Below are 27,089 nucleotides of genomic sequence, written 5' to 3' on the forward strand. Positions count from 1 at the left end.
TCCTCTCAGAAGGTGACCGGCCTCGTACCCTAACACTATCATATTTGCATTTAACTCTGTGTGGACTCATGTTTTCAGAGTGGGTTGAATGATTAATTTATATTAATTAATTATATTAATTATAAATTATATAAATTAATTAATTAATATTTATATTAACTCCAAAGTGACTGCACAATTTTGTGCTTCTATGATCTAACATAGAAGGGTCCACTTTCATCACAACCTCATCAGCACTTGCATTTTGATTGTAGCTGTTCTAATAAAATGTGCATTAGTATCTCTTCCTAGGTTCCTAATGACTAGTAATATTGAGTATCTTTTCATGTGCTAATTATCCATTTGTGTATCTTTGGAGAAATGTCTATCCACGTCTTTTGCTCCTTTTTTCATTGGAGTTTGCCTCATCATTGCAAGAGTTCTTTATTCTGGAAACAAGTTCCTTATCAGATGTATGACTTGCAAATCTTTTATCCTACTCTATGGTTATTCCTTTCATACTCGTGACCTTGTGTTTTGGTGGGGTTTTTGTTTGTTTTTGATTTTGAGATGGGGTCTTGCTATGTTACTAGGTTGGCCTTAGTCTCCTGGGCTCAAATGATCCTCTTGCCTCAGCCTTCTGAGTAGCTGGGACTATAGGCACACATAATCACAGACAGCTTCTTCGTATTTTTTGGGAGAGAAAAGTTTTTAATTTTGATAAAAAATGATTTTTTATCATTATTTATGGTGACTTGTCTTTGAAAGCTCGGCTTAACAAAGTCACAAACATACTGTCCTTTTTGTCCCTTAAGAGTTTTTGTTGTGGTAGAGTGCCTGCCTTACAAGCTTGAAGCCCTTTTCCAACTCTATACCCCCCCAAAAAAAATTTTGTGAACATAATTTGAAAACAATTTTCATTTGCTTTTTCACTGTTGATATAATCCATGGTGTTCACCTATTGGCTAGCTGGTAACTTTTTTCTCTACTTGGATAGAAATCGTGAGTCAGTGAGGAGAAGTTCTTCCTGTGCTGGCAGTACAGACCCTTGAGTGCCCAAGGCCTAGGATCTGGACTGGTGGACCAGAGGTTTACAGCTCCTATCCCTGGCAGCTAGAGGCCGATCGCTCCAGGATTTAGAAGCCAAGATTTATGGCTAGGCACTCAGGCTGGAGGTTTATTGCTCTGGCTTTAACCACCAGTGTCTGGCACTTGACAGCTGTAGCAGTTCCTGACTTTAGGCAGCAGTGAGTGGTGGTAACTGACAGCAACAAGCAACAGCTGGTGCCTCCCAGTGTCACAGCTCTCATACCACAGGACTTGGGTACTAGAACCCTCAGCCCTACAGTGACAAGTGTTGCTGCCCTTGGGCCTGTCATGTCAGAATACCCAGTCCTTGACAGTGGCTAGCATTACATCTTTCAGGCCCAAGGTCTCTGAGACCCTTGGCCCTTAAGGTCTGGCAGGCCCCTGGAACTCTTCTAGCAACCAAGGCCTACAGTTCCTTGTCTTCATTTCTTCCTGCCCTCATTGTCCCTGCTCCAGTCACTCTCTGGAACTCCTCAGTAACCTCCTGTCACTATTGCTACAGGGGCAATAGTGCCCCTACTGCAACTGCACCTCCTCTCTTCATTTACCAACTCTTCCTGCTCTACTATTTATTAACATTAAAAGCAGGCAAGAAAAGACCACTCAAGAGAGCTGTTCACTAAGCCTAATGCTGCAATACACAAGGTGTCCCTATAGTAAAAAGTGAGCTGAACAGCCTGCTTATATAGCCAGAAAGAGAGTATGGAAAGAATGTCAGCACCAAGCACAGCCGATCTTTATGCAGATGAAGGACTGTGTTTATACCAATCATGGCATAGTCCCTCATGCAAATGAAGGAGGGTGTTTGTATCAATTACAAGCATTCTGTTGACCCACCAGGGAAGTACTCCCCTTCTGGCCTGGGTAGAAATGGCTGCAGAGTCATCTAGAGTTCACCAAGGCTTGCAATGGCAAAAAACATCTAGTGCAAGCCATTTGAAACAGTCCTTGCTGGGCCCATGCATCGAGAAGCCAGCATTGTGCTTCAGCAGCAAGCAGCCGTGGTTGTCATGTAGCTTCCTCAAGGCATCCATGGAGTGTCAAAGCAGCCAGCACAGGCATGAGGGCAGTCTGCTTGGCTGAGTCCTTCACTCAAGGCAGCCAGGGCACCAGGGAAAGGGCTAACAGCTGTCTGTGAGGGAGTCAAAATGCCGAGGTCCCCAACATCTTGGCTTGCTTAAAGAAAAAAGAATAAGTGTTAGAAAGGGTGCTTGTAATAAAGGCTTATCATTAACATTAACAGTGCTTAACAGTCTTTAACAGTGCTCTAACAATGTAACTCCTGCCCCAGTGCCCCAGGGAGAGGTGGATCCCTTTAATCTGTCTCAACAGTAAGATTAAAAAATTAGAAAATATGGATGAGCAAAAGGAAGAAAATATAGATCATTCATAACCCACTATCCAGAGATAAGCCACTATTAATGTTTGTTGCAGGTGTTGTTATTAGTTACCAGTGACTGTGTAACAAATTACCACCCCCCCCCAATGTAATAGTTTAAAACAACACATTAACTCAAATTTTCTGTGGACCAGGAAGGTGGAAGCCCATCCCTTGGCTCACTCACAAGGCTGTAGTCCAGGTGTCAGCTGCAACAGCAGGCTTGACAGGAGAGGTTCACACACTTGGCTGTTGGCTGTACACACCGATTCCTTGTCAGGTGAGTCCCCACAGGATAGCCCAGGCTTCCCAGTAAGCATGCAAAAGACTGTCCAAAGAGAAGTTGCAGTCTTTTTGTGACTTAGTTTTGGAGGTGACACTCCTTTGATTTGTGCTGTTTTTATTCATAGGAGTGGGTCATGAGGTACAGCCCACTCCCAAGGGGAGGAGATTACACAACTGTGAATAGCAGAGGGTAGAGATCTTGGGGACCATTTTAAAAAGCTGCTGTGATGTCCTTCCTATTGGTAATTTTTTTTCTTATGAATTGGATGGCAATTCTTTACCTGTAGAACTTTAGGCAGACTCATGCCTCTCTTTTTAAATTCTAAATTCTATTGGGCCAGGCTCTCTGTGGGTGAGAACTGCAACTCTCTGTATTCATATATTTAAAAAACTCTATAGGTCATTCCAGTGAGAGCCAGGGGCATTTCCCTGTATGGATTCAGACACAGGTTGTTAAAAATTATGTTTTTTAACTCAAACGTGGTTGAACTCAAATGTGTTCTAGCTCCTTGGTTCTCAGTGTGGGGTCACCATTCCTGTCAATTCCTCAGACAGCCATGTTGGTGGGTTCCTTTGTAAGTAGAGCCTTAGCAATTGACTGGGCTGGCGATCATGCCCTTCACTCCTGGGGTGAACTGGCTTTGTTCTGAAGGCCTAGAGGCTGCCTGCCTGGTGTATGGCTTTGGAGCAGCTCTGACATCAATTGGTCCAACTAGAGGCCACTTTTAGATGCAAGCCTGCTGGTGTGGGGACTTTATGAGAACAGGAATCCCTGGCTGTGAAATTGCTGGCATTTCATGATGTGAGAGAAGATTTACAAGCTTCGTGCTGAGCTGGGCTCTAAAGACGGGCCAACCAGTTTCGCAATCAAGCCTGTGAGGCTGGCAGCGATGTGAGGGGGGCAGCAGGTGGAAGAGGAAGCCACAATCCCACTGTGCCCGGGTCCCCTGGCTCCATCCAAACACCCACAGAGGCTGGATCTTTTCAACCATATCTACTTCTGGGAGAGGTTCCTCAGGAGTCATTAGTGAGCCAATGGGCAAGTAGCAGGATGTGATATTGTGGACTTAGAATGGAAAGGATTTAAAGGTAGCGTTCTCCATCCTCACTCTGTGCCCTACCTCCCAGCTACCACCTTCCTTGCTGAGGGCCAATGTACTCTGCCTGATCCTCATTCCACTACCCACTCCACAGGGGACATCAGCATGCTTTCTTCTGTAGCCCTGTTTAAATGTTTTTGCACAACCTCTACGGTGCAGATATTGTTTTGTTTTTCAGGGTTTTTAGGTTGTCTCCATTACTAGAATACAATCTCCCTGAGAACAGGAACTACACCTGAGTCTCACTATTTTACATCTAGATGGAGATGGGGCTGTCCTGAAAGGTCTTGAGCTACCTGCTTCTAGGTCTATGCCAACCCCCATTCATTCATCAAACTGACAATTCGACTTCTACACCTGCCAGGTCTCCTCCTTACCACACTGATGTCAACTTGAGGTGTCGATATAGTGAGTGAACGGATGTTTACCAACATCCAGATTTCAGGGCCTATCCGGATAGTCTTGACTGTGGGCTCTTCTTCTAACTGGAGCTGCCATTACCTCCATGTGGCCCTCCCTCCTGTCCTCACTGTGGGGCCTCTCTGCTTATGCCCACCCCTCTTCTCCATCAGACCCTCCAGGGACTTGAAAGCAGTGACACATGCTGTCCAGGATGAGTGTCCCTATGTCTCTTGGCTGTCTCTCATGTGTCAATGTCATCCTAGTCACCATCCTTAAAAGTGTTACAGTGAGTCACTGTCCTTCAATAAGTTAGTTACATCTCTGAGATCCAGTGAGTATTGGCAGTTTGCTGATTTTGAGACACTCTCCTCCCCCTTGTCACAAACATTTAGTTTACTTTTTCATACTCAGATTTTTTTTTTTTAGCTAGAAAGAGTCAGTCAATGGATTTAAATGAGAAACAACACTTTTCTTTTTTTTTCTTTCTTTTTTTTTTTTTTTGAGACAGGGTCTTGCTATATAGCCCAGGCTGGCCTGGAACTTGCAGTCCTCCTGCTTCTACTTCCCAAGTGCTGAGATTACAGTTATAGGCCACCATGCCTGGCTCCACAGCAATGATTTTAGCCAGTTCTCACTCTGTTTCTTTGCCCAAATTTTCCAGTGACAGTGGCCAAGAGAAGTGGCCCTAGGATTTGGGGGGGCTAAGTGGTCCTACTGATTGTGTTCCCTCATACCTCTTAGGATCAGGGTAAGGGGTGTGGAATGAGGGGTGTGAAAGCAAAGGCAGAGTGCCTTGTGTGTTCCCACCCTATAGAGCATGGGGCACTGGCCCCTCTATCAGGCAAGGGCAGTGCTCCCATTGGAGAGGAGGAGAATGTGGGGCCTCAGACCCCTGGGGCATGTTAGCTGGATCTGAGATAAAGGGGATGTGCCATTTAAAAATGGGTATACAATATTCCCATTATTCCCATAATCTACAAATTCAATGCAGTTTTCTTGCCTGGTGGGGAGAAAAAAATGAAGTGCACAGTTCATAAAGTTTGGGATGCTGGCTGGAACTCTGTACCTGCTACACTTAGAGATGGCCTCACCATCTGAAGTTTATCCTGACATGGTGACTCTACCCTGTCTTCCTCCAGGGGGCCACAGTGGTCCTTTGTCTCCAGGTGCAGGAACAATACATCCCTATTCCGCCCCTCGGAGGGGCGCTTTGGGGATGCCAGGAGGGAACTCCATGGGGGAGCTTGATAGGCCAGCAGGTGGCCAGGCAGAGAAGGACTGGTAGCCTTTGGTCCTCTGGCCCATGACAGTCAAGGCTCTGGCCTGGGCTCCAGCTAGTCCCCACTCCTCAAGATGGGCCTGAGCACATAGGCATTGGGTGAAGCACATAAGGTTTGTGGATATTATTCTGCAGGTGACAGGGAAAGGAGGAAGGAGCAAGGACCACTTAGATCTGGCCTGACAATTACTCCACTCATTTGTGCATCCATTCATTCGCTTACTCAGCCAGCCTGTGCTCAAGGCTCTGAGCTTGTTTCTTCCCTTACTCCTCCCTCTTCTATAGCCTCACCTTGTCCTGCTAAGGAATTTGTGGAAATTTTTAAATAAAGCATTCAACCACAAAAAACCTAAATGCCTAAGAATGTGTATGAATTCTGTTCATGCCTGTGCATGAATGCTGTTTCATTTTCATGCTATTTTTTTTTAAAAAGAAAGTCCTCAAATTAGAGTTTTATAGAAACATTCCCATTTCTATCAATTTCTAGTTTAGTAAAATGTCCCCAAGTCATTTCTCATTGCAGGATACTAAAGTCTATGCACACTGCATACAGTACAGAGAATACTTTATGTACACAGTAAACAGTACAAAAGCAGTCTATGTACTGTGTAGAAGAATACTAAATACTTAGACTTTAGTATAATATATACAAATAATCACGACTTGACATATTTTATAATGGAAAGTTGGAGGGAAGGGGTTTGGATGACAACTTCAGTAAAGAAAAAAAATGGATTTAATCATTCCCTGGAACTCTGGATGGGCAGCAAACAGAACTGTCAATGTCACTTAGAAAAGGTGACTTACAACTATAAACCATCACAGAATAGATGACAGAAACTTTAAAAGGCTGATGTTTGGAGGTTAATGACAAATGGCATTCATTACCCTATGGATGAAAAAGTCCATAACATGGACGTGGTCAGGCAGTCCTTAAATGTCTAGTCTGGCAAAAGAGCAACTAGATTTGGGGAGTGAAGGAGAGCCACCTTCCACCATGGCCAACCCTGGCATCCAGAATTCTGATCATACCCATCCATCTGTTCATGTGGTCCACATAGAGGTGAAGTCAAGTTTTATTTGGAGACGTTTACTTCTACTGATTGGATCCCATAAACACAGCATCAGATACTTAGTGGGCATGCTGAGAGATTGCAAGCCACCAATTTGTCAACCATCATCACATTGTGAACCCTAGTTTTGGTGCAAACCTCTTGGTGCCTCAGTCTCCCCACTTCTCACAAGGGTGCTTGCACAAGGACTAACTTGAGAGGCTTACAACAGCCACTGTTACGTAAACAATGAGAGGTGCAGAATGTCCCAAGGGCCCTCGAACTGTTCCAGAAGGTCTGTGTCACTGGGCTTGTGAAATCTGAGGACCAAAGGCCCAATGAAGACGGAGCACCTTGTCCCCTGCCGCGCTGGTGCACACGCCCTGTATCCTGGCTCTGCAGTTTCCTGAGATGCTGCACTCATCCCTAGCCAAGGTTGGCAGCTTCACCCCAGGGAACATTTATAGGTTTAATTGTGGCACCAGAACCATGGTGCCTCTGCACTCTGGTCTATTTCAGTCAGAGCCGAGTCAGGAAAGGGTGATCTGAGTGTCATGGTGGGTGTGTAGCTCAAAGGGTACAGCAAGAGCCCTCTCAGCAGGTGTCTGAGTCCATGAATGTCGGCGCTGGACAAAATCAGCTCAGATCCCAGTTCTGCCACAAATGTCCATGTGCTCTTGGGACTAATTTTCTTAGTGTTGCTAACACTCAAATTCCCCATCTCTTAAATTGTGGATTAATTCCCCAGGTCTTAAAACTGGGTTGCTGTTCAAACTGAATTATGTGTGATGGGCATGGCACAGCGCTTGGTGCAGAACAGGCACTCAGCCAAGGGGAGTGACCTGCCTCCTCCACTGAAGTTCTTCCTGGCATGGCAGGACTGTCAGGTGTGGGATGTCCCAGTCAGTCTGAGAGAACCTGCCTTTCCAGCAGTCCTGGACTGCTTCTTAGTCTTGCTTTGCCCTGCTTGTTAGCTGGGCTTCCAGAATCTTCTACCACTTCTGGTGCCAATGAAAACAGGGGCTCCTTGGATCCCTTTTTCATCCAATACCTCTTCAAATCATGTTTCCTGTCTGCAATAACTTCACTGGGGTTCCAAGTGTTCCCCAATCTCTCTTTCAATGTTTGTTTATACCAGCCAGGCTGGGATTCAGGCTCTGTTCTCTGAGAACAGTTGCAGGAACTGTCACTATCACTATAGCCAGATCCGTAGTCACCTAGACATGGAGACTTTGATTATTTACTTACAGACACTATTTTGGAAAGCAGGTCACATGTTTTCAAAACCACAGGCTCTTTCTGCCTACCATGTCCCATGATAGACAGACAGACACACACTCTCCTCTGCTGCTTCTTGGCACATGAGATTCCTAATTCCAGTTACTTGATCACTGGGCTTATATCTTGTTCTTTTTTTTTTTTTGCCTGGTTTTGGTTTTATTTCTCCTGCAGGTTTTGGGATAAATCTTCATGATATTTTTGAAATTCAACAGTGAGTAAATAAATTTATATAGAAATTCTCCAAGACATTAACTCATTTTGGCCAGTTATGAAGTTTTTGCGTTGACTGCAGAGTCAAGCTTTTGTGGTGGCCTCCATCTGCTGAAGTGTTTCTGGAGTTTACAACAGGTTAAAATATACTCATTACCTTTTGCAGTTACTTATTTGTGTTCATCAGAGCTTCTTCAGTATTGTGTGACCTGTGAATACAAAATGGAAACAAATCAGATGTATAGGGCAGGAGAAAGCTAAGTAGCATAATCATGATTTCATTTTTTGGTGTGACCCAAGGAATATTTTTCACATAGAGTTAAGGCACAGACCTGCTTATTATTTATGGTACCCAAATGCTATATTTTCTTATAAAATGTAATGCCATATACAGCTTATGAAATACATTTTATATGTTCTTTTAAGGCCCATTTTCACAGTTGCATATTATCATTGTTCACTCTGTAACCAACAACCCTCAAATGTCAATTCTTTATTTTTCATGTCAAAATACAATGGAAGTCAATAGGAGACAATTCCGGTGTCATTCAGGACTCTGACTTTTTCTGTCCTATGATCCTCCCTGCTCTGTGTTCCCAGGGTCTCTTCAAACAGCTCACAGAGAGACAATTTGACATGAAGGCATTTGTGGGACTCATCACTTCTGCTCAACACTCCATTATCCAGAACTTGACTGATGGTCATCACACTTGACTACAAGTGTGCACCTAGAAAACCAAAGATGTATATCAGTGAGGAGGAGTGGTTTTTGCAATAACTCTCTACCTCACCCATGTTTGAGCTCCATCAAAGAGCTCATGGTAGGTGGAATGATGGAACCCCCAAAGACGTCTATGTCCTAATCCCAGAGCATGTGAATGTGTTATCTTAAATGCAAAAGGGACTTTGCAAATGAGATGAAGAAGTTTTCTTTTTTTGGTGGTACTAGAGTTTGAACTTAGGGCCTCGCACTTGCTAGCAAATGTTCTAGACTTCCAGTCTGGGATGAAGAACCTTGAGAAGAGATTTTCCTGGACAATCTGGGTAGGCCCTATTCAATCACCAGGGTCTTTAAGAGTGGATGAGGGAGGAGTGTCAGAGAGAACTGAAGATGCTGTTCTGGTAGCTTTGAAGATAGAGGGAGGGACCATGAGGCAAGAACGGTGGGGAGTCTCTGGAAAAAGCAAGGGCATGATTTCTCCACTAGGCTCTTCAGGATGAATGCAGCCCTGCTAACACTCTGATTCTTATACAGAGAGATCCATTCTGGACCTCTGGCCTGCAAGATTGTAAGACAGTGTATCTATGTGGTTTTAAGCCACCATGTTTGTGATCATTTGTTGCAGTGGTAGTAGAAAATGGATGCAGAGCCTGCTCTACCTCATGTCCATACCGTGTGCCTGACACATAGTAGATACATTTTCCACCTGGATTTCTGTGGGAGCAAAGCACCCTATAGAGCAGGAACTGAAACCATCAAGAAAGGGCGGCTTTGTGCTAAAGGCTGGGAGGGTGTGTCATGGAGCTGAAGTAAAGGATTCTGATGATACAGGGGGAAACAAACTCAGTTTCTCCTATTAGACACCAACACAGATCACTTTTGGGATCACTGTGATCCCAAAATGTGTAGTATATCTCTACCAGCAAGTAAGGATTCTGCAGTGAATGCCAGCTGGGCATCCTCTAATCCAACTCAACTCTGGCCCTATCACCTGGTGGTAGTGTCAGATCCCATAGGCCAAGGGCTCAGTCCCCAACATTGTCCTCAATTCAGACACCTGTTGCAAGTTCAGACCCCTGGAACTTCTGATTGGCGAGATGTTGAAGTTCCCATGACCCTGCCTTTAGGCCTGATGAATTTGCTAGAGTGGCTCACAGAACTCAGGGAAACACTTAGGTTTACTGGTCTATTGTAAAAACTCTTTGAAGTATGCAAAAGAACATCCAGGTGAAGAGATACCTAGGGCGAAGTCAAGAAGAGTCTGGAACCCAGGACTTCCATCCAATGAGTTGGTATATATAAGTTCACGTTCACCTTCCTGTAAGCATCCCCATATTCAACTGTCCAGAAGCTCCTGACTCTGTCCCGTGGGGTTTTGTGGACATTTCACTGCATAAGCATGTCAAGAGGATTTGAGCTAAGGCAGATTGAGCGGGAACCCAGCAAGGCCCATCTGTTCAGACTCTTGGCCTCCTGGCAGCCTTCTTTCCTCTCAGGTCTGGAACAGGACCCCTTCTGAAATGTGGGTCTTAAGATGACTGTCAGAGAGTCTCGCAACCTGCATAAGCTCGTCCTAGATACCTAACTGGGAGTGAAGGGAGATTAAGAACAAAAGACAGAAGACAAACATGCAGAAAGCTGGGGTCAGGTGGGCTGGGTGCTCTGATGGAGACACACAACAGCATTGTCCTCTTCCAATGAATTTATTATATACAGTGGCAAACAAGGAGGTGGAGCAACAGTTCTCATGGGGAGTATGACATTGTAGTTATTGGGAACAGGGAGCACCTGTGATTGCTACTCTCTGGACGTAAACATCTTAGGAAAAGCACCTGTGCTGCATTTTGCCCTTGTCCCCTCTGCAGCTGGGGGGCTGTGCCAATCCCAGCCTACAGATTATTTGACATAACTGTGCTCATGTCAAGCCTCATAGGCTTCTCATACTCCACTCTCCACAAGAGAGGATAGGTCAAAGGACTTTACAGCCAGCTCCAAGATAGAAAGGCAGGGGAAGATTAGGGCATAGTTTTAGTTTCTATGACTCTACCTTGAAGAAGAGAGATTCTAGTTTCTATGGCTTGCCTTGGAGAGAAAAGGGAACAGGTGAGAAGAGGGCTGAATGTGAAAGACAGAGAGAGAGAGAGAGAAAGATTTTTGCTTTCTGAGGCTACTTCTGAGGCCTATAACAGTCTCCCCAAAACTGTCTTTCACTTTCATGACTGTGAAGTCATTTGGAAGCTGTTTCAGGAGCTAAGATTAAAAGCCAAATATTTAAACAAAAGATATGTTTATTGTTCTAGGCATTTAGGAAATAACAAGGGCTACAGGAGCTATGAGCCAGGAACTATGGATGAAAACCAAAATATTTACATATCATAATAGCACCAGGAGGGTGGCTGAACTTGCAGAAGGGAGGAGCTCTGGAGAGTTGTGGCTATAAGAAGCAAACTACGATACCTGTAGTTCCATTCCTGTCCTCCTGATTCTGAGCCCCATGCATGGGGAATGGAGCAGTTTCTAATGAAGATATGGTGGGGTCAGGGCAGCCAAACTTCCCTTCTGGATGAAGCCAGGAGAAGCAATGGGGAGGGGTGGGCAGAAGTTTGGACCCTGGAGTCAAGCTGCTAGGGAACAAGGTCTGACCTATCCCACGTCCTTTTACCCACCTATGTAATAGGAAGTATAACACTTAAGGTATTTCATTGCTATAACAGTGTAATTAATCACCCTGAAATTTAGTGGGAAATAGGTTTTCTCTAAGCTATGCTATCCAGGCTTCAGGGGGAGACTAGAAATCTGGGTGACTCCACAACTGGGGGCTGGAATCATCTGGTATACACGTGGGTGGTCAGCTGGGCTCTCAGCTGGAGTTATCAGTGGGAGCCTCCCTATGATGCCTCTCTGTGTGTCCTAAGATTGATTCCTCATGGCATGCAGACCTTGAGTCATCAGACTTCTGCATCAAAGTTGGAGCTTCAAAGGCGAGTGTCCTGGCTTGTAAAATAGAAGCTACAGATTCCTTTATGACTTACATTGGAAGCCATGTTGTGTCACTTCTACTCCAACATATTAGTCCACCATCAAAGGCCACCTGATTCAAGAAGGGAATTAGATTCTGCCTCCTAGCAGAGCATATCAGATGGCAGATATTGTCATAGCCTTCTTTCGAAATTATATATGGCAATTGCTTTCTCTAAGGTTTGGTTTCCTCAAAGGCAGGCAGTGGTGATAACTGTAGCCCTTTCATCTGGGCTGAAACTTTGGCCCAGTATCTGTCATGTGATGGTCTTGTAAATGCTCCTGGAACAGCAGAGACCATGTATGCTCTTTCTCTGGTTGCATCCACAGTGCCTCCCCACAGTTCCTGGCAAGTGAATGAACTTGAGATAGTGGTGCCAGGTTGTCAGCATATCAGTTAACTATTGCTGAGTGACAACTACCCTCAAGATTGAGTGGCTTAAAACAACAGCCATTTATTTACTTATGATTCTAAGAGTCTTGCAATGTGGGTAGAGCCCTTAACTCAGTGGATCTGCTGCTGGTCTCACCCAGGACAGTTCATGTAGGTTTACTCATGCATCTGGCAGTTAGCTCTTGCTGTCATCTGGAGTGCCTCGATTCTTCACGTGTGGCACTTCCAGCTGGCCAGCTCAGGCCCATTTGCATCATGGTCTCAAGGTTCCAGTTGCAGCCCAAAGAGAAAGTCCTAATGAGCTGCTATGTCTCATTTGCTCATTTCCTGTTGGCCAGATGGCATAGTGAGTTTTGTGCTGCTATAATGAAATGCCACAGCCTGGGTGATTTATAATGAACCGAAATTTATTTAGCTCATAGTTCTAGAAGATGGTAGTCCAAGATCAAGGACAACATCTGGTGGAGACCCTCTTGGTGCATCATAGCAGAAGACACCACATGGGTGAGAGTGAGAGAAAGGGTTGAACTCAGCCTTTATAAGGACCTCCTCTGACTACAACAAATCAATTCCCATGATAATGGCAGAGTCTTCATGACTGAATCACTTCCAAAAGGTCCCACCTCCCTACACTGTCACATGGGGGATAAAGTTTCCAACCCATGAACATTGAGGACATATGCAAACCATAGCATCAGTGAGTCACATGGCCAGGTCTGGGGATTCAAGGGATGGAGAAATAGACTCCATCTCTTCCTAAGAGAATGACAAAGTCACATCACAATTATTCAGGGACAGGAAGAATTATTGCTGCTATCTTTGCAAACAATCTGATAGAGTCAGTATCCAAGATGCAGGATTGAGGTTGGGAGGGGCTGGAGGTACAATTAGCATAAGAGGGAAATGTCAGAGAGAAGGCTGAGTGTTCATGGCCATTGCTCCACCCATGAAGGACACGTGGGTTTTTTGTTTTGTTTTGTTTTAGGTACTGGGGATCAAACCCAGAGCCCCACAAATGCTATGCAAACACTCAACCACTGAGCCACATTCTCAGCTCCATGAAAGACACTTGGGCCAGTTAGAGGGTTTTCCTTCAATTTCCAGATTTAACTACAGGTAAATGTGCAATTTCTCATGAGGAAAAGTGCAGAGATCAGACAAACTCCTGTGTGGCTAAAATGGCAGCTCAGCAAAGTTACCTACAGCTAGATTCTTCTCATCTACTCTTTGCCCTTAGGTTCCTCTAGGATGACTGCAGTAGCTGGCAGTCCCATCCAGGGACAAGCAGAGGAAAAAGTGGAAGCCTCTTTCCAATCCAGCCCTGCAGGTCTCTTATGGCTCCTTGTCCAAGACTAAGCCAAGGACCTGGGATCACCATGTTGGTCCCATTTGGTTCTAGGGCTGCTGCAGCAAAGCACCATGCACCAAGTGACTTAAAGTAACAGAAATACATTTTCATACTTCAGGAGGCTAGAAGTCCAACAGAATCCTTCCTTACCTCTTCCTGGCTCCTGAAAGCCAGGTGGTTTGCTGGCAATCCTTGGTACTCATTGGCTTACAGCTGGGTTATCCCAACCCTCATCTCCAAATGACATCTTTCCTGTGTTTTCACATTGCCTTCCCTGTGTGCATGTCTGCCTGTGTCCAAATTTCCCCTTTTTATAAGGATACCAGTCATATTAGATTGAATCCCACCTAAATGACCTCATTTTAACTTGATTACTTATTTCCAAATAAGGCTATATTCCAAAGTACTGAAATAAGGATATCAACATATTTAGGGATGGGTACACAATTCAGCCCATAACTAACTTAGTAGACTAATTGCTGAGATGGAATACATGTTGCAGTAAGCCACAATGACCTTTAGAGCCCTCAAATGGATGAATGACTGAGTGAATGAATGAACTTGGGGCTCACATGGAGTCCAGTGCTAGCTTTGTGGTGAGACTGAGGTATAATTTTAGCCCTGGAACTCATTGAAGATATTGGGCACTCATACCTTCTGCTTATGATAAATTGTTGATCTCAGTGATGATCAGCTGTGTCTTTGGTGAGGAACACAAACTCTCAAGGAGGACAAATGCTGTTCCTCTGGAAAACTTGACTGTCCACATTATGACATGGTTTCTAGGTATGTATGGTGGTTAAAAGTCCAGCCTGCTTACACAGACACTCAGCAAGTAACCACTCAGCACCTCCCTTTTGCACATAAACTCCATCATCACCAGGGCAACTGCAGGACAGCAGTCAGCTACCTAGCAACAACACCTCCCTACTCCCACATCCCTTTTCCTTTTCTGCTGCAAGGAACCTTTGGTAGCTCACTCCCCTTTAAGGCAGCTCTGTGGGTGAAACTATGAGGGTTCATGGGGGAGGCACAGGGCACTCATGGAGGCCCTGCTCTTTTGATGCTGCCTTCTTTTGGAATCTGTTTATGTCTACCCTCTTCCCAAATGTACTGTATAGTTCTTAGAGGCAAACTTAAAATTTACAACCACCATTGAAGTCCTGAGTACATGCAAAGAGGGTAGTTAGAATAGGCACTAAGTTGTTCTCCTGAGTTCTTTTGAGGAAGTGGGAGATGGGTGGAGTGGGCTTTAGAATCCTTGGGAAGGTCCAGAGTTAAATATCAACTTCTTAGTCTCTAATTAGAGATTTGTCCCGGTACATCTTCTACACATAGGCAGTTATCTCCACAGAGACCTACCAGCTGGTCACTTTTTATTGTAACTTTTTAATAACTTGATTTTTGACTTCTGAACAGGGGAGAGAAGTGGAGAGAGAAACTGTGTTGTTGCCTGGGTACTCGGAGGAGAGCTGACCCATGCTAGCATCAGTTTTTAGAGGCTGCTAAGTGGTAGAGAGAAAGGGCAGACATGGAAGGAGGGAAACACGGACACGCTCTAATTCTACCCAGAACAGGGACATGGAAAGCCATCTGTCCTCCCACCCATGGTTAGCTTTGCTGACTGCAAGAATTATTTCTTTTTGTCCAGCAGCAGAGCCTTCTCTTGGACTTTTCCTTCTCCTAGTCAATGCTGTAACCATCTACCCTAGGGAAGATCCTAGTCCTTTGCCCTGTCAGCAGATTGTGACTATTCTACTTTTATGTGCTTGAGTCTTTCTCTTCCTCTCTATGTTCATGACTGGTGCTTCCTTCTGCACCCTTTCACTCTCTTCCTGCACCCTCCCTCTGCCTCCGATTCATCTCTCACCCTGGCAAGGTCTTGCTGAACTGAACTTTGGTTCACACCACTCTTTTGTGGTACATCACTCCCCCTGTGTCTAGCTACTCTTTGCTTGGTAGTCTAAACCATGTGGACCATTCTGCTGGCTTCCTGTGGTGTCTGGCTTCTGGCTGGGTCTGGCTAATGGGGAGGAGACTTCTGGCAGGAGAGCTGGGTGGAGGGGGGAGGAGAGTGAGGTCAGGGTACTTAGGCCCTAGCTTCTTCACTGTGGAGTCAACCCAGCCAAAGTCCACAGCTCCTCTCAAGGTGACTTTCATATGACTCTCAGCACTCCCTGCCTGACAGTCCTTATGTTACTTGCTTTCTGTTAGTGTTACACCATTTTAACTGCACACTGCTCAGATCTCAGTAAATGGTCCTTCTTTTAACACTCCTCCAGTTATCCTAGCTGAGGGCACCATCTCTTTCTGCTGGGCCCCCCAGTGATTCAACTCTTCTACTCAAAACCTCAGTGACTCCCACTGGCCTTTAAAATAAAGACCACAGGAGACATGGCTCATGCCTTAGAGTGCCTGTCTAGCAAATGCAAAACCCTAAGTTCAAACCCCTAGTACTGCCAAAAATAAATAAATAAAACAAAGTTCAAATTGAGTATCTTGGGAACAGGGTCTTTCACCAGGCAGATGGGGACCTTACCTTTCCACCTAATACCTACAACGGCCCACTCTCACCATAGAATCTCACCAGCATCGTTATGAATTATTTGCAGTTGTGCCCTAACATTTGTACTTCCGGATACTCTTCCTTGTGCCTACCCTGCATCTCTCTCTCAGCCACAGAAAGCTTAGCTATATTTTCAGACTTCACAAAAAGGTGCTAAAGGTCTAGTCCAGTGCCTGGGAGTTGGGTAAATTCTCAGTAAATACATGATGAACGAATGATGGTGAGTCCATGTATGATGAATGAGAAGTTTTGAGAGCTTTGCAATTTTCTTCTAGGTCCAATGTCACACGAAGGCATGTTTGTAGGTTCATAGAACTTGATACTTAAGGAAAAGAATTCAGTTTAATGTAAACCCCAGGAATTATGCAGTCTTCTTCCCTGGGGCTGGGGAAAAAGCCAGGCTTTTATGCATAAATCAGCACAAGGTTGTATAACCCTGGTTCAGAGCTGGAGATAGAGCGCAGGCACGGTCCCCATCAGACTGTCTCTGATGACTCCTGGATGAATCACCATTGGAAAAAATAGAGCAGAGATGTTCTCAAGCAGCAGACATGCAACCAGGGGAAATCTTTCCTGGAGGACATTCTCTTGCAGTGAATATTGCCTTCTGGGAGTCTCTACAGGGGCTGGTGCCTGATGAGTGGTGGGTGATAGGAGAGCAGTTCAGCATTGTGGGTTCTCACTTGTAGCCAAGGTGAGGAGCCCTGCTAGAGAGGGGCTGGCATGCTGGAGTGCTTTCATTCATTTGTTGGGTCTCTTTTCGCTCAGCCAAGGGAGCAATTCCCCATCCTCCTTTGCTTTGGACATGGCTGCTCAAGAATACTTTTCTGGAAAAAACTTTGCATAAATTCTGCCTAAGCTGGGCATGGTGACATATACTTGTAATGTCAGCACTGGAGAGACTGAGGAAGGAAAACAAATTTGGGGACAGTCTGGCTTATATAGGCAAGACCCAAGAGAGAGAGAGAGAGAGAGAGAGAGAGAGACAAGAAGGAAGGAAGGAAGGAAGGAAGGAAGGGAGGGAGGGAGGGAGGGAGGGAGGGAGAGAGGGAGAGAGAGAGAGAGAGAGAGAGAGAGAGAGAGAGAGAGAGAGAGAGAGAGAGAGAAAGAGAGAGAGAAAGAAAGAAAGAAAGAAAGAAAGAAAGAAAGAAAGAAAGAAAGAAAGAAAGAAAGAAAGAAAGAAAGAAAGAAAGAAAAGCAGAGGAGGAAGGGAGGAATTGACTAGTGAATCCCTTTGAAAAGGGGGTTAATAAAGGGGGTTTGGCTTTTTCCTCTTATATCTTTCTGTATGAATAACATGCAGAGGTGTGATTCTGAAAAGAATTGGCAAGGAGGTCATCTCACCATTGGGCGAGTGTAGCTCAATGGTAGAACTCTTGTGTAGTATGCCATGTGTGAGGTCCTGGGTTTGATTACCAGCACCAAAAAAGAAAAACAACAACAAAAAAACCCATTAACAAATGTTATTAAAAACAAGTACAGCCTCTATGATTTTCCATGACAGCCCTAAGTTCAAATAGTCTGTCTCTTTGTTCTCATACACCACAGAAACATCCTAGAAATTCCAACAGCACCTACCTGGAAGTGTGCCAAATCTTAAGTCAGACCTCAGTTCCCAACTTCTACTAGAGAAAATAGTTCAAAGTTTTTGTTCCTCGTAAAAACATTCATTTTCCTTTTCTTCTCTCGAAGTCCCCTCCCAGATGGTCAGAATAATAATAGTCCTGTATTTTTAGGACTCTGAGGATGGGATGATCCCTGACTAGGGTTGTGTGAGTCTATCAGTCCCCAAGCTTCAGAGAGTAATTCCCTAGGCACTCTGGGGGCACTCAGCATGTGCAGACATGGTGGAGGGGTCGCTCCTAAAGTTGCCCTGTTTGTAGATCCTGATGATGATGCCTGGCCTCAGCCTGGACTGCTGATTTTCAAAATCTTGTCTTTTTTTTTTAACCCAGTTCTGGGGAGCAACTCAGGATCTTGTACTTACTAGGAAAATGTGTTACAACTGAGCCCAGAATCTAATGTTTTCAATGCAACTTCATCTTTCCCCTTCTTACAACTGCTGACTCACAAGATATTCCATGATCCTGAGTCGGATACACTGTTTGAGCTTCTGGATCAAGCTTCTCCTGAAGGCAGGCCTATCATTATGTTTTTTTCACAAGCTCATGCAGTCTTCTTTTTTTGTTTAAGACTATTCACATTGGGTTTTGAGTCATAATCTAAAGATTCATAACGGATGTGCTATGCTAGGCGGTTCAGTGTCTGTTCCAGGTCTCTGGAAGTAGTGATAGTCCTAATATCTCCTCCCCTGGCTTGACCCAGGTTGACATGAGCTCAGGTCCCAAACTTGGCAGTGCCACCCTGCCAGCAGCCCTGCTCAACCCCCCACCATGAGCAATCTCCTTTGACTTCTTGTCTGGTGATTGAGGTCCCATTACCCTTGGACTGACCTTTAGATGACAACTTCCCAGCATATCCTTGACCAGACAAGTCTGATAACCACAGTGCATTGAGCCTAACATAGAAAGAACACGGGTTTCAGCATGAGAGTGGGGCAGGGGGCTATAATAGAGAGGCTATAATGATGACACAGGGGCTGGCAATCCCCATAAGCATGACAGAGGAAAGAGCAAAAATGCACTCGTGGATTGAGTCCTCAGCAGAAGTTCTTCCTCCTGGAGTTCCTCTGTGGGCCAGCAATTCTGAACCCAGGTCTCCCTCCTCAGCATGACTGAGGCAATTGTCCAACCGTGACAGCAAGAATGGTTCAACCCCTTGGAAAACCATATATTTATTATCTAGATGCCCAGCAATTCCACTTTAAGGTAAAAATCCTGAAGAAATTCATGCATATTTGCACCAGGGCATAGATATAAGGATGCTCATTGCAGCATTTTGCATAATAGCAAAATGCTATGGATATTCATCCATAGCAGTATGGTTATTGATAAACCTGGCACATTTAGCAATGGAAAAGAGATTAACGCATTGCGACTCTACCCAATGACATGGGCGAATCTCAGAAACACAACTCAGCAGAAGAAGCAAGATATATAGAAGCTCATAGTATGATTCTATTCATATGAAGTTCAAAACAGGTAAAAATAAACTATTTTCTTTTAGAATGCAAACTAAGGTGGTAAAATTAAAGCAAAAGGAAGAAAATGCCATTGAAATCTAAGAAAGAGGGAGATGAAGTATGATCAGGTAGGGGTGTGGGAACAGAGTTTCATTTCCTGACCTCAGTTGTCACTGATGTCACAGTCCATGGTGTTTGCTATATAATGATTAGAATGGTTAGTGCCCTGTACACTTTTCTTTTCATGTTTTGATTTTCAAATTAAAACATGGAAGCAGAGGGCTGGGGTCATGGCTCAAATGGCAGGGTGCTTGCCTAGCAAGTGTGAGACCCTGAGTTCAAATTCCAGTACCACCAAAAACAAAAACAAAAATTGAAAGCAGGAGACCATTCATTTAAAGAGGAGCTCAGAAAAGCTTGTCACTCTCAGATGCTGTCTGCTTCAAAATGCACCATTGAGGTCCCAAGATGAAATGTCCCTGCTTGGTTCTCAGGTCCCCACCCTGCTGCTGTGTCAACCAGCCCCTGGAAATCAGCCTTGAGGCCCCCAGCAGTGGCAGAAGTAAGCCCACCCTTGACTAAGTCTGACTCAGCCATCCCCGGCATCTTCCAGGCTCTCGCACTCCCAAGGATGTAACTGAGTATGTTCTGTGGGAAGACAGTCTGCAATGAATTTCCTAGGATGGAAACCAAATGGAAATAAAAATAGTTTGGCCAGATTGTCAGTGTGCATCGCATCTCAGAAGTAGCCTCAGGATGTCTGGGCCCAGGCTGGTGCCTGGCAGACATGTGCTTGCTTCCACAGCATCCAGCAGTCAGCCTAGCACAGAACAGGTGCTCTCTGACCAGCTAACATTAGGTGACCCCTCCCTGCTCTGAGTTGGGCAACCCTGAGGTTGGGACTGGGAAGGTCATTGCCCCAAGGAGAGCCTGGGATGAGTCATCTTGGAATCTCCTTGTTCAGGGCTTATGGTGATGAGGCTAGTTTGGAAAGATTTCAGTTTGTGGAATGCAGGTCACCTGATGACATGCTTTGCAAATAGAAGCCGTGGACTTCCCTCCACCTTTCTCTCCTTTGTCCCCAGAAACCCAACATTCAACTCCTTCACTAGGGATTTGTTGAGGCAGATCAAAGCCCTCAGTGTGGCCAGGGCCACCCAGAGATGTTAGTGGCCTGGTGGAGATTTTCATCAATGGATCCCTTCATACATTCACCATGGGCCAGGTCATGCATCCCAAGCCAGAGATGGCATGAGCAAAGGCACCCAAAGGCTGGAAGGCTGGTTGCTGCCCCTTTCATCCTTGACTGACCAGAAGTCCCTTCTTCTTCCTTTAGGGTGCAGAGATCACTACTCTGTGGGCCTGTGGGTATAAGAAGTCAGTTCAGGTTCCCAGGGCCCTCTATCGGATGGAGCTGGTGAATTCCTGGACCCATCCATGCATGCAGGGGTCAGAACTTGAAGGGACCTCAGAGCAGCCTGGGCAACTGGTAATTGGGATGGAGGAGGAAGGCAGAGGAAGGCAGGGAGGATCCTTGACTGCTGACTGCAGATGGGAGCCTCAGTTTGTGGTGCGATGAAATCACTGTATAAGGCTTGGGAGGAAATTCTTTACAAGGAGCTGCATGCAAATAGGTCATCAAGTAATGGCAAAAATATGCAGCCAAACAGAGGTGCCGCTGCAGTTTCTGTGTCTCCAAGGGCTAAGCAAAGTTCAGGAAGCCAAAAGGACTGAGGGCTTCATGCCCCTAGAGGATGGGACAAGAGATGCTCCCTCTACCTTTCCAACCAGCCTCTTGCTCCTTTTCCCCTCTCCCCACTGAGATCTGCCTGAGTTTGACCAAACTCTCTGGGTTCCCTGGGGCTGGGATCAGGCAGGGACAGGAGATTGCCCAAGACACTTTCTGGTGACTAATGCAGTACTTGAACAGGAAACAGACTGAAAAGGGCTTAGGGGGAGCTATAAATAGCTCGTATCCTAAAAAAAAGTTACTTGGGAAGAAATGGAGTTAACACACTGGGAGAAAAACAAGGAGACCATAGCTTCCAAGCAAACCCAGGCCTTCTCCTGGGAAATGAATTTCCTCCCAGATGGAGATTCGTCTGCCCTTGGGAGAATCAGCTATATCAAGCGTGCCCTCCTCTGATCCCCTAGTTGACCAGCCACCACAATCTGTGACCAGGATAATGTCCCAAATTGTTTGTGGTTCTGGGGATCAAGCCTCATAGGGACCATGATGTGACTGTGTGTATGTAAAGTTGGGGGGAGGTCACTGAGGCTCAGGTTTCAAGGGACAGGAGGGGCCTTGCTTGATGGGAAGGTGGGGAATTGAAGGAGTGATGTGTCAGAAACATCCCTTCTGATTGCTTCAGTCTCCCCCTATTCAATGGGCCACAGCAATGCTCTGCCCTCTTGAACCCAGTGGGGGGAGGGAAGGTAAGGAAGGAGAACTGGTCTTGGACAGGATGGCAGTTTTAATACCAGCAGCAGCTGGGGTTCTGATACCAGCCAGAACACTTGATTTCTGGGTCGTTTGGAGTAGATACTTCTAAGACTTTTCTTTTCTAGAAGATTGATGCATTGGTCTAGTCTGTTGGGTTTCAAGTCTTTTTATTATTTCAAAGCTGCATAACATTTCTCCAAAGGAAATCCCAAGAGAGGAAACAGAGCTCTGCTGGTTAGGGTGAGAGTTTCTGGATTCATGCACACCCATTTCCCTTATAGCTGGAAAACACTGCAGTGCTCTAGGGCTTCACAGAACACTAAGACCATAGACCTACAGCACTAAGCAGGTAAGGCTGACCACCCAAACACTCCTGTGCACCATCCCCTTTCTCCCTTATCTTCCTCCACACAGCTAAAATAATGAAGAACAATCTTTTGTTTTGTTGGTGCTACTGGGGTTTGAACACAGGGCCTCATGCTTGCTAGGCAGGTGCTCTACCACTTGATCCACTCCACCAACCCTATTTTGTGTTGGGTATTTTTGAGATTGGGTCTTGCAAACTATTTTTTACAATTCTCCTGATTTCTCCTTCCTGAGTAGCTAGTATTAAAACTATGAGCCATTGGTGCCCAACTTAGAGTAATCTTGAGTAATAGTTAACTACAGATGCCAGCCAGCCAGAGGGATTCATAGCTCCCAACCCCATGCAAGCATCTTAATATTTTCATTAGCTATTATGATGTACTGATTGCAAAACAGACACAATTCTCCCCCCTTCCAGCATCCACACCCTCTGCCACGTGTTTTTCCAGTAAGAAGTAGTGTGGAGAGCAGAGTAGGAGAATCCTATGAGGACATAAGATGCAGAGCAGCTGCTTTTCCTAAGATGTTTATGTCAAATAATCTGTAGGCTGAGATTTGGCACAGCCCCAGCTGCAGAAGAGAACAAGAAGGCAAGATGCAGCTCAGCTGCTTTTCCTAAGTGGTTTAACACAGGTTTCTCCTGTTACAATGTCACACCCCTCCCTGAGAAATGTTGCTACACCTCCTTGTTTACCACTGGGTATAAACGGCTCCCTGAAGGTGGACTTGGGGCTTTTTGGGTGAAAGGAGGCTTTTGGATGAAGGGGTTTTTTGGCTGACAGGAGGATGGCTGAAGGGAGGATTGCTGAAGGGAAAAGAATTGCTGAAGAGGAATTGCTAAAGCTAAAGAGAGAACCTGGGACAGTGCAAGTCTGAGGGCAAAGACCCTAAGAGAGATGATGCTAAAGAAAAGCTAAGGGGAAGCATGGGACAGAGTGAGTCTAAGGAAAGAGACTTTACAGAATAGAAAAGAAGACTTTTAGAAGCAAGGTTTTAAAGAATTGTAAAGGAGTAAGGCCTTAAAGAAAAGATAGAGAAAAGAAGCAGAGTAAAAAGAAGAGATTAATAGAAATAAGAAGCAATGAGGCTGTTGTGCATCTCCACCCAAGCGCTCAACACACCTGGTCCCAACTTTCTGTCTGTCTGTCTATCCTGTGTCCTTTCTGCATCTCCCATCGCCCTCAGTTGGGGCCAGTTAGGTTCAGTAGTAACAGGAGTGAGAGAAAGCTTGCTCCAGAGTAGACTCAATTTCCCCACTCTCCGATATGGGCTGGCCTTGAAATTTGCTTTGAACATATTTAGTAGAAATGACAGTATATCAGCTCCAAAGGTCTTACGAGCTTAGGTCCTCTCTCTTCCTATCCCTCTTTCTCTCCCTGTCTCTGTCTCCCTCCCCCTTCCTCAAGTCCCTACTACTATAATGAGAATTGTTCTGGTTAGCCTGCTGGTGAATGAGCACCACATAGAGCAGAAAGGAGTTGACCCAGTGGAGCCAAACTGAGCTGAGCCCAGCCCAGCCTCCAGCCCCCAGCCTCCAGCCCCCAGCCTCCAGCCCCCTTGCCAGCAGCTTGAGGATACATAAGCAACTAGATTGATGAGAAATAATGAATAGTAGCTCTTCTAGGCATATGTTTTGGGCTACTCTATTTTTGCTCCAGTTACCTACTGCTGAGTTACAAAACACCCCCAAAACTTAGGGACTTAAAATGATTGTACTTGCTTACTGTGCATCCCAAGATCCTGACCAGTTAAGGCTGGTCAGTGCCCACTTGGGGTCTTTCATATGATTACAGTCCACTTAAGGTTTGGCTGGGATGGGGGGTGGGGTCTGAGACCTCTCACTGAGGCACCTGACTCTTGATGCTGGCTGTTGTCTGGGGTTCAGCTGGGCTGCTGTCTACATGTGACCTCCCTTTGCTTCATGGGCTCCTCATAACATGATGGCTGGGATCCAAGAGGCAGGGAGAGAAGCTGCTAGACCAGGGGGCTATGGCAGCACTGGCATAGCGACACTTCCACATTCCATTGGTCAAATAGTGACAGTGTCCTACCTCTTAAGGGGTGAAGAAATAGGTGGCACTTCTTGATAGGCATGGCAAGGTAACATTGCAAAAGAGAATATTGGATGGAAGACTGTCCTGGGAGCACCTTGGGAGATAAAAATGTGCCACAGCTTTACAGCATTACAGAAGCAGACACTGTTTTTCAGAGCCCCTTCCTCCCTAGCACTGTGCTCGGTCCTCACCCAGTCACACAGGGAATGGCAAACACTGAGCAGGTAGACAGGAAGCCCTGCAGGCTCCTGATGAGTACTTCCAACTGCTCTGGGCTCCAAAGAAAAAACAGGCTGACTGAATAGTGATCAAGGGCAGAGGAAAGGAGGCAGCCCACCTGGTCTATGTTAACTTGTACCCTTCCTTCTGTGTGCCTTGATTTCCTATGCCTCTACCCCTCTTTAAGGGCTGTTAGGTATGGGCATGAGGAAATGCAATTGTCTAACTTCAAGAGTAAACTGAGTCAAGCATGATGGCATGCATCTATAATCCCAGCACTTGGGAGGCTGAGGTAGGAGAATCATGAGTTTAAAGCCAGCCTGAGCTATATAGCAGGACACTGTCTCAAAAAAAAAAAATACAAAACAAAACAACAAAAAAGTGAACTGATATACAGTTAGTGCCAGCCAAGACCTTTGCCAATACCACAGAGGGAAAAATAAGACTACTAAAAGTTACAAGTCATACCTTATTTTCCATCCAGTAAGAATGAAGATGTCAGTCTGCTTGCCCTAGCCAGGCCCATCTGCCAGGGCCAGAGATCTTTAACTGTCCTGTTTAGCTTCTCCCAGTCCCAAGAGCCACTGAAACCAGACCTGCCCCTGCAGTGGAAGCCCCATTTGGGTGGTGGGAGAGAATATGAAGACCAGTGTTTGGAACCCAAGCCTTCCTGATGAAGCTTTCCCGCAGAGCCCACACCTGTATTCTCTGCTTCAGCCTTCCCCCAGCCCAATCTGGTGAAGGAGCTTCTGTTCCAGTTCACACAGGTTTCCCAAAGAGTGTGGAGTCCCTTAGATTCCATTTGTCTGGGATCTTAAAGTCTTGATAACTTCCTCTATCTTTTTCCCTTGTAAGCCAGGCTTGTTCCTAAATTCCAAACCACTTCCTGTTTCAAACAGGAAGTCCTCTCAGAAGATGCTGCTGCCCACCTGGGAACAAGCATCCTTGGAAAACACCAGACTCTTTCTGTCAGAGCCCTGTCTACCTGCCAGAGAGCCTGAGCTATTCTGTTAACTCCCCTGAGGGCCCCAGGCCCAATATTCCTGTCCTGGCAGGCTTTGCAGCTGAGCCGAGAGGGTTTTGACAGGAAGCTGGTGAATGCCTCCCATACTGACTTGGTTTTTGGCTTGCTTTGGCACCAACATCCTGTCTGCCCTGTTTCCTATGGAAGGGCAAACTGGACTGGTTTTTAATTAAGCCCATACTCCAGAGGGCTTGGTGGCAGATTTGGTTTCACAGAATTCCTTTAACAGCTATCAGGAAAGGGATGTACCCAGGCGAGCTGGGGACCAGAGAGAGGGAGGGGGGAAAGCAAAGTCAGAAATCCAGAGAGGTTCCCTCCTAGGTGAGGTAATGCCCGGAAATGTGCATCTGTAATGGTTAGCTTACCTGAGCATTTGAACTTAGGAGTGGCAGCTCCTCCTCAAGCCCACAGCTCCACCCTGGGCACACACACTCTCCTTCTTGTCCATCTGCTGAGATTGAGGGTGACCTTTGAACAATCCCTGCAAATCAAGCAACATGAAGGGAATTATATCCACTATAAAACAGGCATGTAAAAGAAAACTTGAACTGAGAAAAATGTTCAGGGTTCCACCCCTAGAGGTCAACAGTTTCTACATTCTGGAATGTGGAAATTTTGATTTTTGTTTATGTTTAACTAAGTTATATGCTTCAGATCTTCCCTCTGGTGCTTCCTTTGGTCTTGAGCTGAGTCCCTCTGCCAGGCTACAGGGGTCATAGGGATGCTATGCAGGGATCCCCAGGTAATTGGTCTCAGGATTCTCCCTAGAACCCACCAGGCCTCAAAGAACTGCACCTGCCTTCAGAAAGGATTCTCTGCTGTGAGAGCTCCTCCTCCTCCTCCTCCTCCTCCTCCTGCTCCAATGGACACAAAAGATCACCCTGGAAAGGCAAGATTACCTGGGAGTGGGGAAACACAGAAACTAGGATGTAGACCCTGGGAGAGGAAGTCCTCCTTCCCAAAACAGGTCTGGGGCCTCTAATACCTCCTTCCCTCCTTCCCATCTCTCCCTGTCTCTCAGCTTCCTCCCTCCTCTTTCTTCCTTCTATTGTCTTTCCTGCCGTTTCCTCCCTCACTCCATCCTCTCACCCTTCCATAACAGGCAGCAACGGGCACATGTGCTAGACTCCACAGTCACAGATTAATAGGTCTCTACTCACAGTTCTCTCATCGACAAGCTATGTGACCCTGGCAGGATGAGTCTCTTCAGCTTCCTCAGCCTTGCTTTCTCGTGTGCAAAATGGGGGTGACCTTCTGTGCTACTGTGATGAGGATAGAATGCTTATAGGAAAGGCAGCTTGCACATTTGCAAGCTTCAGAGAAAGCCTTCAAGTAGTACTGCAGGGTGAAGTGCAGGGAGACCAATGAGGAAGCCACTGATGGGGTTTAAATGAGAGCAAACCTGAAGTGTAGTAGAGTTAGTGCTGTATCTGCAGGTTCCACATGTGCAGAATCAGCCAACTTCAGGTGAAATACAGGCTTGGTTTTTATCTTCCTTTTCTTTCTTTTTTTTTTTTTTGCCATACTAGAATTTGAACTCAGGGCTTTATGCTTGCTAGGCAGGCAATCTATCACTGAGCCATGCCTCCAGCCCCAGATGAAACATATTTTTTTTTAAAAAATGTGTTTGTACTGAACATATAGTTTTTTTTGTCTTGTCATTTTCTAAACAATACAGTTATAGTAATGACTTATAGAACATTTACTTTAGGCATTGTACATTATCTAGAAATGATTAGAGTACAGGGGTTATATGCACACATAAGTACATCATTTTATATACGGGACTTGGACGTCCT

General features: G+C 45.6%; 1 long non-coding RNA gene across 1 annotated transcript; it reads right to left on the reverse strand.

Moving 5' to 3' along the window:
- Nucleotides 1-242: 242 nt before the first annotated feature.
- LOC141421477 (uncharacterized) lies at nt 243-26,556 on the reverse strand. Its single transcript, XR_012446031.1, has 5 exons — nt 26,451-26,556; nt 25,656-25,771; nt 8,213-8,264; nt 2,634-2,774; nt 243-2,244 (listed from the first exon to the last, which is right to left on the reverse strand). It is a non-coding gene; the product is annotated as an uncharacterized lncRNA (long non-coding RNA).
- Between the last annotated feature and the right edge of the window lie 533 nt (nt 26,557-27,089).

Source organism: Castor canadensis, chromosome 1 (assembly GCF_047511655.1).
Source record: "Castor canadensis chromosome 1, mCasCan1.hap1v2, whole genome shotgun sequence".
NCBI classification, from domain to species: domain Eukaryota; kingdom Metazoa; phylum Chordata; class Mammalia; order Rodentia; family Castoridae; genus Castor; species Castor canadensis.